This window comes from Arachis hypogaea, chromosome 2 (assembly GCF_003086295.3).
Source record: "Arachis hypogaea cultivar Tifrunner chromosome 2, arahy.Tifrunner.gnm2.J5K5, whole genome shotgun sequence".
Lineage (NCBI taxonomy): Eukaryota > Viridiplantae > Streptophyta > Magnoliopsida > Fabales > Fabaceae > Arachis > Arachis hypogaea.
Window position 1 is genome coordinate 54,462,247 of NC_092037.1, and position 20,050 is coordinate 54,482,296.

Sequence of the window (20,050 nt, forward strand, 5' to 3'; positions counted from 1 at the left end):
CTTTCTTACTCAGCTGACCCACTTGTGCTTCCAGATTTCTAATGGAAGATCTGGTTTCATTCATGAAACTGAAAGTGGCCTTTGACAGATCAGAGACTATATTGGCTAATTTAGAATTATTTTGTTCAGAGTTCTCTGTCTGTTGCTGAGAAGATGATGGATATGGCTTACTATTATTCAGCCTATTGCGTCCACCATTGTTAAAACCTTGTTGAGGTTTTTGTTGATCCTTCCAGGAGAAATTTGGATGATTTCTCCATGATGGGTTATAGGTATTTCCATATGGTTCACCCATGTAATTAACCTCTGCCATGGCAGGGTTCTCAGGATCATAAGCTTCTTCAGAAGCTGCCTCTCTAGTACTGTTGGATGCATGTTGCAATCCATTCAGATTTTGAGAGATCATGTTGACCTGTTGAGTCAACACTTTGTTCTGAGCCAGTATGGCATTCAGAGCATCAATTTCAAGAACTCCTTTCTTCTGAGGGACCCCATTATTCATGGAATTCGTCTCAGAGGTATACATGAACTGGTTGTTTGCAACTATGTCAATGAGTTCTTGAGCCTCTTCAGGCGTTTTCTTCAGGTGAATAGATCCACCTGCAGAATGGTCCAGTGACATTTTCGAAAATTCAGAGAGACCATAATAGAATATATCTAATAGGGTCCATTCTGAGAACATGTCAGATGGACATCTCTTGGTCAGCTGCTTGTATCTTTCCCAAGCTTCATAGAGGGATTCACCATCTTTTTGTTTGAAAGTTTGAACATCCACTCTCAGCTTGCTCAGCTTTTGAGGAGGAAAGAATTTATCTAAGAAGGCAGTGACCAGCTTATCCCAGGAGTCCAGGCTATCCTTAGGTTGTGAATCCAACCATATTCTAGCTCTGTCTCTTATAGCAAAAGGGAAAAGCATGAGTCTGTAGACTTCAGGATTAACTCCATTCGTCTTTACAGTATCACAGACTTGCAAGAACTCAGTTAAAAACTGATAGGGATCTTCAGATGGAAGCCCATAAAACTTGCAGTTTTGTTGCATTAATGCAACTAGTTGAGGCTTAAGCTCAAAGTTATTGGTTCCAATGGCAGGAATGGAGATGCTTCTTCCATCAAACTTGGATGTTGGCTTTGTGAAGTCACCAAGCATTCTCCTTGCATTATTATTATTATTTTCGGCCATCTCTTCCTCTTGTTCGAAATTTTCTAAAAGGTTGCCTCTGGATTGTTGTAATTTAGCTTCTCTTAATTTTCTCTTCAGAGTCCTTTCAGGTTCTGGATCAGCTTCAACAAGAGTGCCTTTATCCTTGTTCCTGCTCATAAGAAAGAGAAGAAAACAAGAAAAGAAAAAGGAATCCTATATGTCACAGTATAGAGATTCCCTTATGTTAGAAGAAGAAGAAAGAGGTAGAAGAATGAAGAAGGATGAAGAAGAATTCGGATTTAGATGAAGAGAGGTGAAGAGAAGTGTTAGTAATTAAATAATTAAATAGAATAAGAGAAGAGAAAGAAATTTTCGAAAATAATTTTGAAAAAGAAGTTAGTAATTTCGAAAATTAGAAATAAAATAAGTTTAAAATTAAAATTTAAAACAATTAAAAAGAATTTTTGAAAAAGAGAAGGAGAATTTTCGAAAATTAGAGAGGGATAGGTAGTTAGGTGGTTTTGAAAAAGATAAGAAACAAACAAAAAGTTAGTTAGTTGATTGAAAAAGATTTGAAATCAAATTTTAAAAAGATAAGAAGATAAGCAGTTAGATAAGATATTTTGAAATCAAATTTTGAGAAAGATCAAATTTTGAAAAAGATAAGATAAAAGATAAAAAGATATATTTAAAAAGATATTTTGAAAAAGATTTAATTTTAAAAATGACTTAACTAACAAGAAACTACAAGATAAGATTCTAGAACTTAAAGATTGAACCTTTCTTAACAAGAAAGTAATAAACTTCAAATTTTTGAACCAATCACATTAATTGTTAGCTAATTTTCGAAAATTTGATATAAAGATAAGAAAAAGATTTTTGAAAATATTTTGAAAAATAATTTTGAAATTTTCGAAAATTATATAAAAAAAATGAAAAAGATATGATTTTTGAAAAAGATTTTGAAAAGATAAGATTTTTAAAATTGAAATTTTGACTTGACTTGTAAGAAACAACTAATTTTTAAAAATTTTTGACCAAGTCAACCCAAAATTTCGAAATTTTGGAGGAAAATAAGGAAAAGATATTTTTGATTTTTAAATATTGAATGAAAAACACAAAAATGACCCAAAACATGAAAATTTTGGATCAAGACACAAGATGCATGCAAGAATGCTATGAATGTCAAGATGAACACCAAGAACACTATGAAGATCATGATGAACATCAAGAACATAATTTTGAAAAAAAAAATTTTTTTGATGCAAAGAACACATGCAAGACACCAAACTTAGAAATCTTTAATGCATGAAAAATATGAATGCAAAAATGCACATGAAAAACAACAAAAGACACCAAACAAGAAATCATCAAGATCAAACAAGAAGACTTGTAAAGAACAACTTGAAGATCATGAAGAACACTATGAATGCATGGGATTTTCGAAAAAATGCAAGAAAAATTTTAAAAACATGCAATTGACACCAAACTTAAAATTTGACTCAAGACTCAAACAAGAATCACAAAATATTTTTGATTTTTATGATTTTCTAATTTTTTTGGATTTTTATTAATTAATTAATTTTTTTTTTTTCGAAAAACATTTTTAGAAAAACGAAAAATAAAAGAAAAATTTTTGAAAAGAAAGTTACCTAATCTGAGCAACAAGATGAACCGTCAGTTGTCCATACTCGAACAATCCCCGGCAACGGCGCCAAAAACTTGGTGGACGAAATTGTGATCACTTGTTATGTATTTATAAAGGATGTATACTCTGAGGGCATTGTTTATTTTCTTCACAATCTCGTTCAACTAACCAGCAAGTGTACTGGGTCGTCCAAGTAATAACCTTACGTGAGTAAGGGTCGAATCCACAGAGATTGTTGGCATGAAGCAAGCTATGGTCACCTTGCAAATCTCAGTTAGGCAGATTTAAAATAGTTTATGGGTTTTCGAAAATAGAAATAATAAAATAGAATATAATAAAAAGGATAGAACACTTATGCAGATTCATTGGTAGGATTTCAGATAAGCGGATGGAGATGCTGTAGAGCTCTTGGACGCCTGCTCTCCTACTCCTTCTACTCAATCCTTCTTACTCCTTTCCATGGCAAGCTTTGTATAGGGGTTCACCATCAACTGTGGCTACTTTCATTCCTCACGGGGAAATAACCTGTGCGGCTGTCACTCGCACAGCTAACCAGTCTGGAGGCATCACCCATGGCTGATGGCTACATCCCATCCTCGCAGTGAAAACTATGCAACGCACTCTGTCACAGTACGGCTAATCACCGGTTGGTTCCCGCTCCTACTGGAATAGAATCCCTCTTTTGCGTCTGTCACCAACGCCCAACAGGTTAAAGTTTGAAGCACGTCACGGTCACTCATGATCGGAATCCTACTCGGAACACCACAGACAAGGTTGGACTTTCCGGACTCCCAGGATCCTACTCGGAACACCACAGACAAGGTTGGACTTTCCGGATCCAGATGAATGCCGCCAACTATCTAACTTATACCACGAAGATTCTGTTGGGGAATCTAAGAGATACGCATTCAAGCTCTGTTGCATGTAGAACGGACATGGTTGTCAATCACGCGCATTCATAAGTGAGAATGATAATGAGGGTAATCTGACTCATCACATTCATCATGTTCTTGGGTACGAATGAATATCTTGGAATAAGAATAAGAGAGAATTGAATAAAAGAAGATAGAATTTCATTAATACTTGAGGTACAGCAGAGCTCCACACCCTTAATCTATGGTGTGCAGAAACTCCACCGTTGAAAATACATAAGCAAAAGGTTCAGGCATGGCCGAATGGCCAGCCCTCTCCATGATCAAGTGACCGAATAATGAAAGACTTAAAGTGGTCAAAAGATGTCTAATACAATAGATAAATGTCCTATATATACTAGACTAGCTACTAGGGTTTACATGAGTAAGTAATTGATGCATAAATCCACTTCCGGGGCCCACTTGGTGTGTGCTTGGGCTGAGCTTGATGAATTCACGTGCTAAGGCATATCTAGGCGTTGAACTTCAGGTTATGACGTGTTTTGGGCGTTCAACTCCGGATCATGACGTTTTTCTGGCGTTTAACTCCAGACAGCAGCATGAACTTGGCGTTCAACGCCAAGTTACGTCGTCATTCTTCGAATAAAGTATGAACTATTATATATTGCTGGAAAGCCCTGGATGTCTACTTTCCAACGCCGTTGAGAGCGCGCCAATTGGAGTTCCGTAGCTCCAGAAAATCCATTTCGAGTGCAGGGAGGTCAGATTCCAACAGCATCAGCAGTCCTTTTGTCAGCCTTCTTCAGAGTTTTGCTCAAATCCCTCAATTTCAGTCAGAATTTACCTGAAATCACAGAAAAACACACAAACTCATAGTAAAGTCCAGAAATGTGAATTTAACATAAAAACTAATGAAAACATCCCTAAAAGTAGCTCAAACTTACTAAAAACTATATGAAAACAATGCCAAAAAGCGTATAAATTATCCGCTCATCAAAATGCATGTGGGGACTCTCTCTCACTCTGCTCTAACGGACTACAACCGTCAACCACTCACTCTCACTCTCACTCTCACTCTCACTCTCAATTCTCCAACGGACGCACTCTCTCACTCTTCGGGAACCTCAGCACGAAACGGTAAAACTCTAATTCTCACTCAGCACTCTCTCACTACTCTCTCTCTCTCTCTCTCACTCGCCGCCGTCCAGTCTCTCCGCTTCTCGCTGCATCTTTCCTTCTCTTAGGTTTTTGATTTTTTCTTAATTCTGTTTCTAAATCCTTTTTATTTGTCATAATTTGTTGTTATGATTCTGTTTTAAAAATTTTCAAGTCTTAGCATTTTATTTTTTTTAATTCAGTTTATTTTCCACAATTTGTTGTCATAATTCTATTTTTAGTTTATCATCTGTTACTTGCTATTTTTGTTAGTATCATTTGCTGATGGCTCTGATCTTTTAATTTCATTGTTTTTGTTTTTGATGAACATATCACTGGGCAAATTCTTTTGTTGCTGGATAAGATCACTGTTCTTTTGTTTTTAATTTGTTCAATTGTTGCCCTGTTCTTTTGTCCTATGAAGATATCAGGATGCAACCGGCAAATAAATTCCTGGGTTTCATCTTTGCGAACATTGAAGATATCATGAATGATTCCGGCAATGTCCATCAAAACCTATTAATAGATAAGAACACACATTCTGTTTAAATCTGTTCAAATCTAGAGGAAGGTTTTTATACACTTGAAATATTATTATACACTTATATTATCTACTTTTGTTGTATAAAATGTAATTGCATGTTTAGATGAATGGTATGATGTTAAAAATTTTTAATTTCTAAACATAAATAATTCATGACTCTATAGAGACCCAATATAAAAAATGGGGTCTAATAAAATATAAATAAAATAAGAATAAACGGTTTAGTAATAATATCAACATCTACATGTTAAGTAAATTCCATAAAAAAAAAAGTACAAACACTTGTTGTTCATCGGGTCAAATACTTTGTGAAGGCCACCAACACATAATAATAAGAATTTGGATCTTCTAAATTTTGAAATTTATTTTAGAGAGTAAAGTATGATCTATCACCATTTATTTCATAGGTGGAACCAAGAGAAAACATGAGAGAGAAAACATTCAATGGTGAGAGATTTAACTTTATCTTCTAAAGTGAAAATCTAAAATTTAGAGGATCTAAATCCTAATAATAATAATTATGATTTTATTATTTTATATAATTATTTAATTAATTATGATTTTATATAATTATTTATTTTAAAATAACTTGCCACGTGGAAGTTCTTATTGGACCCTCAGTCCTTGAGAACTCTGTCTTCTTGAAATGCATGTGGGGACTCTCTCTCACTCTGCTCTAACGGACTACAACCGTCAACCACTCACTCTCACTCTCACTCTCACTCTCAATTCTCCAACGGACGCACTCTCTCACTCTTTGAGAACCTCAGCACGAAATGGTAAAACTCTAATTCTCACTCAGCACTCTCTCACTACTCTCTCTCTCTCTCTCACTCGCCGCCATCCAGTCTCTCCGCTTCTCGCTGTATCTTTCCTTCTCTTAGGTTTTTGATTTTTTCTTAATTCTGTTTCTAAATCCTTTTTATTTGTCATAATTTGTTGTTATGATTCTGTCTTAAAAATTTTCAAGTCTTAGCGTTTTATTTTTTTAATTCAGTTTATTTCTCAAAATTTGTTGTCATAATTCTATTTTTAATTTATCATTTGTTACTTGCTGATTTTTGTTAGTATTATTTGCTGATTGCTCTGATCTTTTAATTTCATTGTTTTTGTTTTTGTTGAACATATCACTGGGCAAATTCTTTTGTTGCTGGATAAGATCACTGTTCTTTTATTTTTAATTTGTTGAATTGTTGCCCTCTTCTTTTGTCCTATGAAGATATCAGGATGCAACCGGCAAATAAATTCCTAGGTTTCATCTTTGCGAACATTGAAGATATCATGAATGATTCCGGCAATGTCCATCAAAACCTATTAATAGATAAGAACACACATTCTGTTTAAATCTGTTCAAATCTAGAGGAAGGTTTTTATACACTTGAAATATTATTATACACTTATATTATCTACTTTTGTTGTATAAAATGTAATTGCATGTTTAGATGAATGGTATGATGTTAAAAAATTTTTAATTTCTAAACATAAATAATTCATGACTCTGTAGAGACCCAATATAAAAAATGGGGTCTAATAAAATATAAATAAAATAAGAATAAACGGTTTAGTAATAATATCAACATCTACATGTTAAGTAAATTCCATAAAAAAAAAGTACAAACACTTGTTGTTCATCGGGTCAAATACTTTGTGAAGGCCACCAACACATAATAATAAGAATTTGGATCTTCTAAATTTTTGAAATATATTTTAGAGAGTAAAGTATGATCTATCACCATTTATTTCATAGGTGGAACCAAGAGAAAACATGAGAGAGAAAACATTCAATGGTGAGAGATTTAACTTTATCTTCTAAAGTGAAAATCTAAAATTTAGAGGATCTAAATCCTAATAATAATAATTATGATTTTATTATTTAATATAATTATTTAATTAATTATGATTCTATATAATTATTTATTTTAAAATAACTTGCCACGTGGAAGTTCTTATTGGACCCTCAGTCCTTGAGAACTCTGTCTTCTTGAAATGCATGTGGGGACTCTCTCTCACTCTGCTCTAACGGACTACAACCGTCAACCACTCACTCTCACTCTCACTCTCACTCTCAATTCTCCAACGGACGCACTCTCTCACTCTTCGGGAACCTCAGCACGAAACGGTAAAACTCTAATTCTCACTCAGCACTCTCTCACTACTCTCTCTCTCTCTCTCACTCGCCGCCGTCCAGTCTCTTCGCTTCTCACTGCATCTTTCCTTCTCTTAGGTTTTTGATTTTTTCTTAATTCTGTTTCTAAATCCTTTTTATTTGTCATAATTTGTTGTTATGATTCTGTCTTAAAAATTTTCAAGTCTTAGCGTTTTATTTTTTTTAATTCAGTTTATTTCTCACAATTTGTAGTCATAATTCTATTTTTAATTTATCATTTGTTACTTGCTGATTTTTGTTAGTATTATTTGCTGATGGCTCTGATCTTTTAATTTCATTGTTTTTGTTTTTGTTGAACATATCACTCGGTAAATTCCTTTGTTGCTGGATAAGATCACTGTTCTTTTGTTTTTAATTTGCTGAATTGTTGCCCTGTTCTTTTGTCCTATGAAGATATCAGGATGCAACCTTCAAATAAATTCCTAGGTTTCATCTATGCGAACATTGAAGATATCATAAATGATTCCGGCAATGTCCATCAAAACCTATTAATAGATAAGAACACACATTCTGTTTAAATCTATTCAAATCTAGAGGAAGGTTTTTATACACTTGAAATATTATTATACACTTATATTATCTACTTTTGTTGTATAAAATGTAATTGCATGTTTAGATGAATGGTATGATGTTAAAAATTTTTTATTTCTAAACATAAATAATTCATGACTCTGTAGAGACCCAATATAAAAAATGGGGTCTAATAAAATATAAATAAAATAAGAATAAACGGTTTAGTAATAATATCAACATCTACATGTTAACTAAATTCCATAAAAAAAAAGTACAAACACTTGTTGTTCCTCGGGTCAAATACTTTGTGAAGGCCACCAACACATAATAATAAGAATTTGGATCTTCTAAATTTTGAAATTTATTTTAGAGAGTAAAGTATGATCTATCACCATTTATTTCATAGGCGGAACCAAGAGAAAACATGAGAGAGAAAACATTCAATGGTGAGAGATTTAACTTTATCTTCTAAAGTGAAAATCTAAAATTTAGAGGATCTGAATCCTAATAATAATAATTATGATTTTATTATTTAATATAATTATTTAATTAATTATGATTTTATATAATTATTTATTTTAAAATAACTTGCCACGTGGAAGTTCTTATTGGACCCTCAGTCCTTGAGAACTCTATTTTCTTGAAATGCATGTGGGGACTCTCTCTCACTCTGCTCTAACGGACTACAACCGTCAACCACTCACTCTCACTCTCACTCTCACTCTCACTCTCAATTCTCCAACGGACGCACTCTCTCACTCTTCGGGAACCTCAGCACGAAACGGTAAAACTCTAATTCTCACTCAGCACTCTCTCACTACTCTCTCTCTCTCTCTCACTCGCCGCCGTCCAGTCTCTCCGCTTCTCGCTGCATCTTTCCTTCTCTTAGGTTTTTGATTTTTTCTTAATTCTGTTTCTAAATCCTTTTTATTTGTCATAATTTGTTGTTATGATTGTGTTTTAAAAATTTTCAAGTCTTAGCATTTTATTTTTTTTAATTCAGTTTATTTTCCACAATTTGTTGTCATAATTCTATTTTTAGTTTATCATCTGTTACTTGCTATTTTTGTTAGTATCATTTGCTGATGGCTCTGATCTTTTAATTTCATTGTTTTTGTTTTTGTTGAACATATCACTGGGCAAATTCTTTTGTTGCTGGATAAGATCACTGTTCTTTTGTTTTTAATTTATTCAATTGTTGCCCTGTTCTTTTGTCCTATGAAGATATCAGGATGCAACCGGCAAATAAATTCCTGGGTTTCATCTTTGCGAACATTGAAGATATCGTGAATGATTCCGGCATTATCCATCAAAACCTATTAATAGATAAGAACACACATTCTGTTTAAATCTGTTCAAATCTAAAGGAAGGTTTTTATACACTTGAAATATTATTATACACTTATATTATCTACTTTTGTTGTATAAAACGTAATTGTATTTTTAGATGAATGGTATGATGTTAAAAATTTTTAATTTCTAAACATAAATAATTCATGACTTTGAAGAGACCCAATATAAAAAATGGTGTCTAATAAAATATAAATAAAATAAGAATAAACAGTTTAGTAATAATATCAACATCTAGATGTTAACTAAATTCAATAAAAAAAAGTACAAACACGTGTTGCTCATCGGGTCAAATACTTTGTGAAGGCCACCAACACATAATAATAAGAATTTGGATCTTCTAAATTTTGAAATTTATTTTAGAGAGTAAAGTATGATCTATCACCATTTATTTCATAGGTGGAACCAAGAGAAAACATGAGAGAGAAAACATTCAATGGTGAGAGATTTAACTTTATCTTCTAAAGTGAAAGTCTAAAATTTAGAGGATCTAAATCCCCCATTTTTTATATTGGGTCTCTACAGAGTCATGAATTATTTATGTTTAGAAATTAAAAATTTTTAACATCATACCATTCATCTAAACATGCAATTACATTTTATACAACAAAAGTAGATAATATAAGTGTATAATAATATTTCAAATGTATAAAAACCTTCCTTTAGATTTGAACAGATTTAAACAGAATGTGTGTTCTTATCTATTAATAGGTTTTGATGGATATTGCCGGAATCATTCACGATATCTTCAATGTTCGCAAAGATGAAACCCAGGAATTTATTTGCCGGTTGCATCCTGATATCTTCATAGGACAAAAGAGCAGGGCAACAATTGAATAAATTAAAAACAAAAGAACAGTGATCTTATCCAGCAACAAAAGAATTTGCCCAGTGATATGTTCAACAAAAACAAAAACAATGAAATTAAAAGATCAGAGCCATCAACAAATAATACTAACAAAAATCAGCAAGTAACAAATGATAAATTAAAAATAGTATTATGACAACAAATTGTGAGAAATAAACTGAATTAAAAAAAATAAAACGCTAAGACTTGAAATTTTTTAAAACAGAATCATAACAACAAATTATGACAAATAAAAAGAATTTAGAAACAGAATTAAGAAAAAATCAAAAACCTAAGAGAAGGAAAGATGCAGCGAGAAGCGGAGAGACTGGACGGCGGCGAGTGAGAGAGAGAGAGAGAGAGAGAGAGTAGTGAGAGAGTGCTGAGTGAGAATTAGAGTTTTACCGTTTCGTGCTGAGTTTCCCGAAGAGTGAGAGAGTGCGTCCGTTGGAGAATTGAGAGTGAGAGTGAGAGTGAGAGTGAGTGGTTGACGGTTGTAGTCCGTTAGAGCAGAGTGAGAGAGAGTCCCCACATGCATTTCAAGAAGACAGAGTTCTCAAGGACTGAGGGTCCAATAAGAACTTCCACGTGGCAAGTTATTTTAAAATAAATAATTATATAAAATCATAATTAATTAAATAATTATATTAAATAATAAAATCATAATTATTATTATTAGGATTTAGATCCTCTAAATTTTAGATTTTCACTTTAGAAGATAAAGTTAAATCTCTCACCATTGAATGTTTTCTCTCTCATGTTTTCTCTTGGTTCCACCTATGAAATAAATGGTGATAGATCATACTTTACTCTCTAAAATAAATTTCAAAATTTAGAAGATCCAAATTCTTATTATTATGTGTTGGTGGCCTTCACAAAGTATTTGACCCGATGAACAACAAGTGTTTGTACTTTTTTTTATGGAATTTAGTTAACATGTAGATGTTGATATTATTACTAAACCGTTTATTCTTATTTTATTTATATTTTATTAGACCCCATTTTTTATATTGGGTCTCTACAGAGTCATGAATTATTTATGTTTAGAAATTAAAAATTTTTAACATCATACCATTCATCTAAACATGCAATTACATTTTATACAACAAAAGTAGATAATATAAGTGTATAATAATATTTCAAGTGTATAAAAACCTTCCTCTAGATTTGAACAGATTTAAACAGAATGTGTGTTCTTATCTATTAATAGGTTTTGATGGACATTGCCGGAATCATTCATGATATCTTCAATGTTCGCATAGATGAAACCTAGGAATTTGTTTGCCGGTTGCATCCTGATATCTTCATAGGACAAAAGAACAGGGCAACAATTCAGCAAATTAAAAATAAAAGAACAGTGATCTTATCCAGCAACAAAAGAATTTGCCCAGTGATATGTTCAACAAAAACAAAAACAATGAAATTAAAAGATCAGAGCCATCAGCAAATAATACTAACAAAAATCAGCAAGTAACAAATGATAAATTAAAAATAGAATTATGACAACAAATTGTGAGAAATAAACTGAATTAAAAAAAAATAAAACGCTAAGACTTGAAAATTTTTAAAACAGAATCATAACAACAAATTATGACAAATAAAAAGGATTTAGAAACAGAATTAAGAAAAAATCAAAAACCTAAGAGAAGGAAAGATGCAGCGAGAAGCGGAGAGACTGGACGGCGGCGAGTGAGAGAGGGAGAGAGAGTAGTGAGAGAGTGCTGAGTGAGAATTAGAGTTTTACCGTTTCGTGCTGAGGTTCCCGAAGAGTGAGAGAGTGCGTCCGTTGGAGAATTGAGAGTGAGAGTGAGAGTGAGAGTGAGAGTGAGTGGCTGACAGTTGTAGTCCGTTAGAGCAGAGTGAGAGAGAGTCCCCACATGCATTTCAAGAAGACAGAGTTCCCAAGGACTGAGGGTCCAATAAGAACTTCCACGTGGCAAGTTATTTTAAGATAAATAATTATATAAAATCATAATTAATTAAATAATTATATTAAATAATAAAATCATAATTATTATTATTAGGATTTAGACCCTCTAAAATTTAGATTTTCACTTTAGAAGATAAAGTTAAATCTCTCACCATTGAATGTTTTTCCTCTCATGTTTTCTCTTGGTTCCACCTATGAAATAAATGTTGATAGATCATACTTTACTCTCTAAAATAAATTTCAAAATTTAGAAGATCCAAATTCTTATTATTATGTGTTGGTGGCCTTCACAAAGTATTTGACCCGATGAACAACAAGTGTTTGTACTTTTTTTTTATGGAATTTAGTTAACATGTAGATGTTGATATTATTACTAAACCGTTTATTCTTATTTTATTTATATTTTATTAGACCCCATTTTTTATATTGGGTCTCTACAGAGTCATGAATTATTTATGTTTAGAAATTAAAAATTTTTAACATCATACCATTCATCTAAACATGCAATTACATTTTATACAACAAAAGTAGATAATATAAGTGTATAATAATATTTCAAGTGTATAAAAACCTTCCTCTAGATTTGAACAGATTTAAACAGAATGTGTGTTCTTATCTATTAATAGGTTTTGATGGACATTGCCGGAATCATTCATGATATCTTCAATGTTCGCATAGATGAAACCTAGGAATTTGTTTGCCGGTTGCATCCTGATATCTTCATAGGACAAAAGAACAGGGCAACAATTCAGCAAATTAAAAACAAAAGAACAGTGATCTTATCCAGCAACAAAAGAATTTGCCCAGTGATATGTTCAACAAAAACAAAAACAATGAAATTAAAAGATCAGAGCCATCAGCAAATAATACTAACAAAAATCAGCAAGTAACAAATGATAATTTAAAAATAGAATTATGACAACAAATTGTGAAAAATAAACTGAATAAAAAAAAAATAAAACGCTAAGACTTGAAAATTTTTAAAACAGAATCATAACAACAAATTATGACAAATAAAAAGGATTTAGAAACAGAATTAAGAAAAAATCAAAAACCTAAGAGAAGGAAAGATGCAGCGAGAAGCGGAGAGACTGGACGGCGGCGAGTGAGAGAGAGAGAGAGTAGTGAGAGAGTGCTGAGTGAGAATTAGAGTTTTACCGTTTTGTGCTGAGGTTCCCGAAGAGTGAGAGAGTGCGTCCGTTGGAGAATTGAGAGTGAGAGTGAGAGTGAGAGTGAGTGGTTGACGGTTGTAGTCCGTTAGAGCAGAGTGAGAGAGAGTCCCCACATGCATTTCAAGAAGACAGAGTTCCCAAGGACTGAGGGTCCAATAAGAACTTCCAGGTGGCAAGTTATTTTAAAATAAATAATTATATAAAATCATAATTAATTAAATAATTATATTAAATAATAAAATCATAATTATTATTATTAGGATTTAAATCCTCTAAATTTTAGATTTTCACTTTAGAAGATAAAGTTAAATCTCTCACCTTTGAATGTTTTCTCTCTCATGTTTTCTCTTGGTTCCACCTATGAAATAAATGGTGATAGATCATACTTTACTCTCTAAAATAAATTTCAAAATTTAGAAGATCCAAATTCTTATTATTATGTGTTGGTGGCCTTCAAAAGTATTTGACCCGATGAATAACAAGTGTTTGTACTTTTTTTATGGAATTTAGTTAACATGTAGATGTTGATATTATTACTAAACCGTTTATTCTTATTTTATTTATATTTTATTAGACCCCATTTTTTATATTGGGTCTCTACAGAGTCATGAATTATTTATGTTTAGAAATTAAAAATTTTTAACATCATACCATTCATCTAAACATGCAATTACATTTTATACAACAAAGGTAGATAATATAAGTGTATAATAATATTTCAAGTGTATAAAAACCTTCCTCTAGATTTGAACAGATTTAAACAGAATGTGTGTTCTTATCTATTAATAGGTTTTGATGGACATTGCCGGAATCATTCATGATATCTTCAATGTTCGCATAGATGAAACCTAGGAATTTGTTTGCCGGTTGCATCCTGATATCTTCATAGGACAAAAGAACAGGGCAACAATTCAGCAAATTAAAAACAAAAGAACAGTGATCTTATCCAGCAACAAAAGAATTTGCCCAGTGATATGTTCAACAAAAACAAAAACAATGAAATTAAAAGATCAGAGCCATCAGCAAATAATACTAACAAAAATCAGCAAGTAACAAATGATAATTTAAAAATAGAATTATGACAACAAATTGTGAAAAATAAACTGAATAAAAAAAAAATAAAACGCTAAGACTTGAAAATTTTTAAAACAGAATCATAACAACAAATTATGACAAATAAAAAGGATTTAGAAACAGAATTAAGAAAAAATCAAAAACCTAAGAGAAGGAAAGATGCAGCGAGAAGCGGAGAGACTGGACGGCGGCGAGTGAGAGAGAGAGAGAGTAGTGAGAGAGTGCTGAGTGAGAATTAGAGTTTTACCGTTTTGTGCTGAGGTTCCCGAAGAGTGAGAGAGTGCGTCCGTTGGAGAATTGAGAGTGAGAGTGAGAGTGAGAGTGAGTGGTTGACGGTTGTAGTCCGTTAGAGCAGAGTGAGAGAGAGTCCCCACATGCATTTCAAGAAGACAGAGTTCCCAAGGACTGAGGGTCCAATAAGAACTTCCAGGTGGCAAGTTATTTTAAAATAAATAATTATATAAAATCATAATTAATTAAATAATTATATTAAATAATAAAATCATAATTATTATTATTAGGATTTAAATCCTCTAAATTTTAGATTTTCACTTTAGAAGATAAAGTTAAATCTCTCACCTTTGAATGTTTTCTCTCTCATGTTTTCTCTTGGTTCCACCTATGAAATAAATGGTGATAGATCATACTTTACTCTCTAAAATAAATTTCAAAATTTAGAAGATCCAAATTCTTATTATTATGTGTTGGTGGCCTTCAAAAGTATTTGACCCGATGAATAACAAGTGTTTGTACTTTTTTTATGGAATTTAGTTAACATGTAGATGTTGATATTATTACTAAACCGTTTATTCTTATTTTATTTATATTTTATTAGACCCCATTTTTTATATTGGGTCTCTACAGAGTCATGAATTATTTATGTTTAGAAATTAATAATTTTTAACATCATACCATTCATCTAAACATGCAATTACATTTTATACAACAAAAGTAGATAATATAAGTGTATAATAATATTTCAAGTGTATAAAAACCTTCCTCTAAATTTGATCAGATTTAAACAGAATGTGTGTACTTATCTATTAATAGGTTTTGATGGACATTTCCGGAATCATTCATGATATCTTCATTGTTCGCATAGATGAAACCTAGGAATTTATTTGCCGGTTGCATCCTGATACCTTCATAGGACAAAAGAACAGGGCAACAATTCAGCAAATTAAAAACAAAAGAACAGTGATCTTATCCAGCAACAAAAGAATTTGCCCAGTGATATGTTCAACAAAAACAAAAATAATGAAATTAAAAGATCAGAGCCATCAGCAAATAATACTAACAAAAATCAGCAAGTAACAAATGATAAATTAAAAATAGAATTATGACAACAAATTGTGAGAAATAAACTGAATTAAAAAAATAAAACGCTAAGACTTGAAAATTTTTAAAACAGAATCATAACAACAAATTATGACAAATAAAAAGGATTTAGAAACAGAATTAAGAAAAAATCAAAAACCTAAGAGAAGGAAAGATGCAGCGAGAAGCGGAGAGACTGGACGGCGGCGAGTGAGAGAGGGAGAGAGAGTAGTGAGAGAGTGCTGAGTGAGAATTAGAGTTTTACCGTTTCGTGCTGAGGTTCCCAAAGAGTGAGAGAGTGCGTCCGTTGGAGAATTGAGAGTGAGAGTGAGTGGTTGACGGTTGTAGTCCGTTAGAGCAGAGTGAGAGAGAGTCCCCACATGCATTTCAAGAAGACAGAGTTCCCAAGGACTGAGGGACCAATAAGAACTTCCACGTGGCAAGTTATTTTAAAATAAATAATTATATAAAATCATAATTAATTAAATAATTATATTAAATAATAAAATCATAATTATTATTATTAGGATTTAGATCCTCTAAATTTTAGATTTTCACTTTAGAAGATAAAGTTAAATCTCTCACCATTGAATGTTTTCTCTCTCATGTTTTCTGTAAACCCCCGGTTAATTAACGGCTAATTAACCCATAAATGAGAATTTATTCTAGAAAGCCTAAAATGTGATTTTTATGGCTAAATGTGATAGGGGAGACTGAGACGAGAATTTCGGTACCAATTTTATAGAATTCGGACCAAGATTGGACCGAACGGGCCAAACCGGGCCAACCGGACCCAAAGTGGGCCCTTGGCCCAACATAACTTAACCAAAACCCTAGTTTTCAGCACTCTCTCTCCTCATTACACACCAAAACACGCTGAATTTAGAGAGAAGGGGAGGAAGAACACTCTCTCAACTTCCTTCTCTCACTTGATCTTCAAATCACCATAACTTTTGATCTAGAGCTCCGATTGCCGCCCCGTTTGCGGCCACGCGTTCACCGCGGAGAGCTCTACAAAACCCATACCATCAATCTTGAGGTAAGCCACAAGTTTCTGTTCGAAATCTCAGCCCCTATTTTCGAGTTTCATGGGTAAAATGTTGAGATTTTGGGTTCTTTGATGTTATAGGACCCAACACTCTTGAAGGAGAAGGTTAATCTTGTCTCCTTGGACCTTGGGTGAGGTAAGGTTCTTGACCCTAGTGTAATTTTGTGATTTTATGATGTTTGGGTTTTGAGATGTTGTGTATGGGTATGATGGTTGTGGCTTAGGTTGTGTATATGTGAATATTGGAGCTTGATTGGTGACTTTGAAAAGCTTGGAAAGGGTTTGGTGGTGCAAAATCTGTTCTTGGAGGTGTTGAGGCCTTGAGAACTTGTGGATAAGTGGTTTGGAAGTGCTCCGGGTGAGCTTGGGAAAATCGGCTAAGGTATGGTTTCGGTTTCCCGTATCTAATATGTAATGTGGTAGGAAATACTTAGGCTAGAGGCCCTAAGATAGGCATTGAATGGTTGATGTTGTTGAATGATTGAGATATATGATGTGGTCATATATGTGACGATGATTATTGATGCCTTAATGGTATGGTGTATGAGAAGTATGCATGTTGTGATATATGCTTGATAATTGGTTATGGTTGAATTGTGGGTTGAACCATGTTGATGGTGAGTATGATGTTGATTGTGTACCATAATAATTTATTGGAATTGGTGTTGTTGATAATTGGCATGAGGAATAGTATATGATATGTCAATATGTTTGAATTTGAGCCACTTGGGAGAAGTGGGGTAAAATGATGAGGTAGTGATTTTGTATATCGTGGTAATGTGTCAATGTGTGAGTTGAGGAGGCTTGATGTTGAATTTGATACATTTTGATTGATTTCAAAGAAAAGGGATGAAATTGACATGTTTTGATTGATTTTGGAAAGAGTTGAAAATGGTTTGTTTTGAAAATGGCATATTGTGGTTTTGTATGAAAATATGGTTTTTGGGCATACTTTGACGGGACATAACTTGGACTACGGATCCCCGTTTTGTACCAAATCTGTTTAGAAATGAAATTGGATCCGGGATGTCCATGCCATTCGAAGAACGGGTGAAAAACGATTTAAAATGAGGAAGTTATGTCCGTTGGAAGATTGGGGTGAAAATCTGTGAATTCTGCAGCTTTTAACTTAGAAAAATTTTAGCAGAATCACCCCTTGCGCGTAGGCGCACCTGGCGCGTGCGCGCCGATCTTCCGAAAAGTGCCATCCACGCGTACGCGTGATGTGCGCGGGCGCGCCGATTGTGCTGCACCCAATGCCCAGCCATTTTCCAGAGAGTTATGCCAGAACTGTGCCGGTGTTGTGCCTGGGGCACGAGAACACCCGCGCGTACGCGAGGTTGACGCGTGCGCGTCGATGGGCAAGTTTGGAATCCACGCGTTAGCGTGCATGACGCTTACGCGTCGATGAGTTTTTGAGGCCATCCACGCGTGCGCGTAGAGTGCGCGTACGCGCGGCCCTGTTTTCATCCCAAAGTTGATTTTTGAGTTTTAAAAGCCAAATCTCATACTTCTAAGCCTCCGATCTCACCATTTATGTCTTAAATCATTATGGCATGCCTAGCTATTAAAAAGGGGCTAGTGAATGTGATAACTTGCGAGTGAAGCAAGGGAAATATGAATGATCAATGAGGATCAAGATGATTATGTGAGATGTGGAGGATGGTGGAGGAAGTGCTTGTTATACCATGGGCCGAAAGGCTATAATTGTTAATGAAATGGCTGGTTATGGATTTAACCATGAGCCGGAATAGCTGTGTATGCTATGAATATTGGCTGGTTCTGGATTGAACCGTGAGCCGGAATGGCTAGTATGGATGTTGATCCATGGATGAGAATTCATGCATGTTGATGCTGAATTATTGATAATTGTGAAATTTGCACTTCCACTATCTGAGTACGAGTTTCCTTGGGTAGTAGCAGTGGCTAGCCACCACGTGCTCCAGGTTGAGACTCGAAACTCTGTTAACCCTATGTTGTAAGTGTGGCCGGGCACTGTGAAAGGCCCGGATGAGCTCGAACCCCCGTAAATATTCACCAGTGAGGGTGATGTATATGGATCATGTTTATGATCAAGTTTATAACGAGTATAACTCGAGTTTGGGGATGCACGACAGAGGGACAGTCCAATGGTTAGCGACCAGGACTTGTCGGGTTGGCTATATAACCGACAAGATGATATCATCAGCCACTAGGGACAGGCATTCATCATATGCATACTATATGAATTGTTTGAGATTGCCTATTTGACTGCATATAACTTGCTAATTGTCTAAATGTCTTACTTGCTCCTATTTGTATATTCCTTGTTTGATATAACTGTGTTTGCTATATTACATCCTGCTGGTGGTTGGGAGGTCTGAAGGAATTGGAAAGGGAAGTATTAGTTAGACTGAAGAATCTTTAGTCAGATACCCTTATATGGTTTAGCTTGTTTGTAAGCTTTGATATTAATTGGAGGAAGTCCTAGGATTGCCTTTGGCTTTCCTCCATTATTATGTATTATATATGTGGAAGCTGTTACCTGCTGGGAACCTCTGGTTCTCACCCATGCGGATTTTGTGGTTTTCAGATGCAGGACGTGAGGTTTCCCGTTGATGCATGCTGGAGACTTCTAGATTGCGAAGATTCCTTGTTCTTGGGGGCTATGATTTTGGTTTATATGTTTTGCTAGATACTTTTATCTCCATTAAATAATACAAACTGTGATGACTCCTCTTATGGGAGATTTTGGAGAATAGGTTTTATGTATTTGTGTCCCTTTGGGTTTCCTTTGGGGTTTTCCTTATTTTATCATATGTATATACTGTTATGCTCGGACCGGTTATCTTCGCAGCCGGATCTTGAGTCTTGATATTCCTGTTTTTGACACTCCTTTGTATATATATATAATCTCGCGTTGGTTATCCTTGTTCGTTACGTTATCGATCGGAGTGTTGCGCTTTAAGGTTGCGGTTTTTTTTTGTTTACCCCTTTTTCTACAAAGGCTCCTAGTTATAATCAATTATTCATACTACTATACGTACTAAATTTTATTTTAGAGGTCGTAATACCTTGCCATCTCTGAATTATGACTTAAGCATAAGACTCTGTATGGTAGGGTGTACATTATGGTATCAGAGCAGTTCGTTCCTTTAGAGCCTGAGGATGGACTGATTATGCTTCTGTGCATTCTCTGTGTGTGTGTTATGTGCTTTAGTATATCTGCTTGATATAATTCATAAACGTTCATGAGCATGCATTTGGACTTTGAAGTACTAGACTTCGATATT

The 20,050-nt window shown here is 33.9% G+C and overlaps 1 long non-coding RNA gene and 1 other non-coding gene across 2 annotated transcripts; both read left to right on the forward strand.

Moving 5' to 3' along the window:
- The first annotated feature begins 680 nt into the window (after positions 1-680).
- Positions 681-784, forward strand: LOC112765180 (small nucleolar RNA R71). The gene has a single exon (XR_003183548.1). It is a non-coding gene; the product is annotated as a small nucleolar RNA R71 (small nucleolar RNA).
- A 15,798-nt stretch (positions 785-16,582) lies between these two features.
- Positions 16,583-19,649, forward strand: LOC140177883 (uncharacterized). Its single transcript, XR_011869449.1, has 4 exons — positions 16,583-16,769; positions 16,860-16,914; positions 17,003-17,160; positions 19,351-19,649. It is a non-coding gene; the product is annotated as an uncharacterized lncRNA (long non-coding RNA).
- The last annotated feature ends 401 nt before the right edge of the window (positions 19,650-20,050 follow it).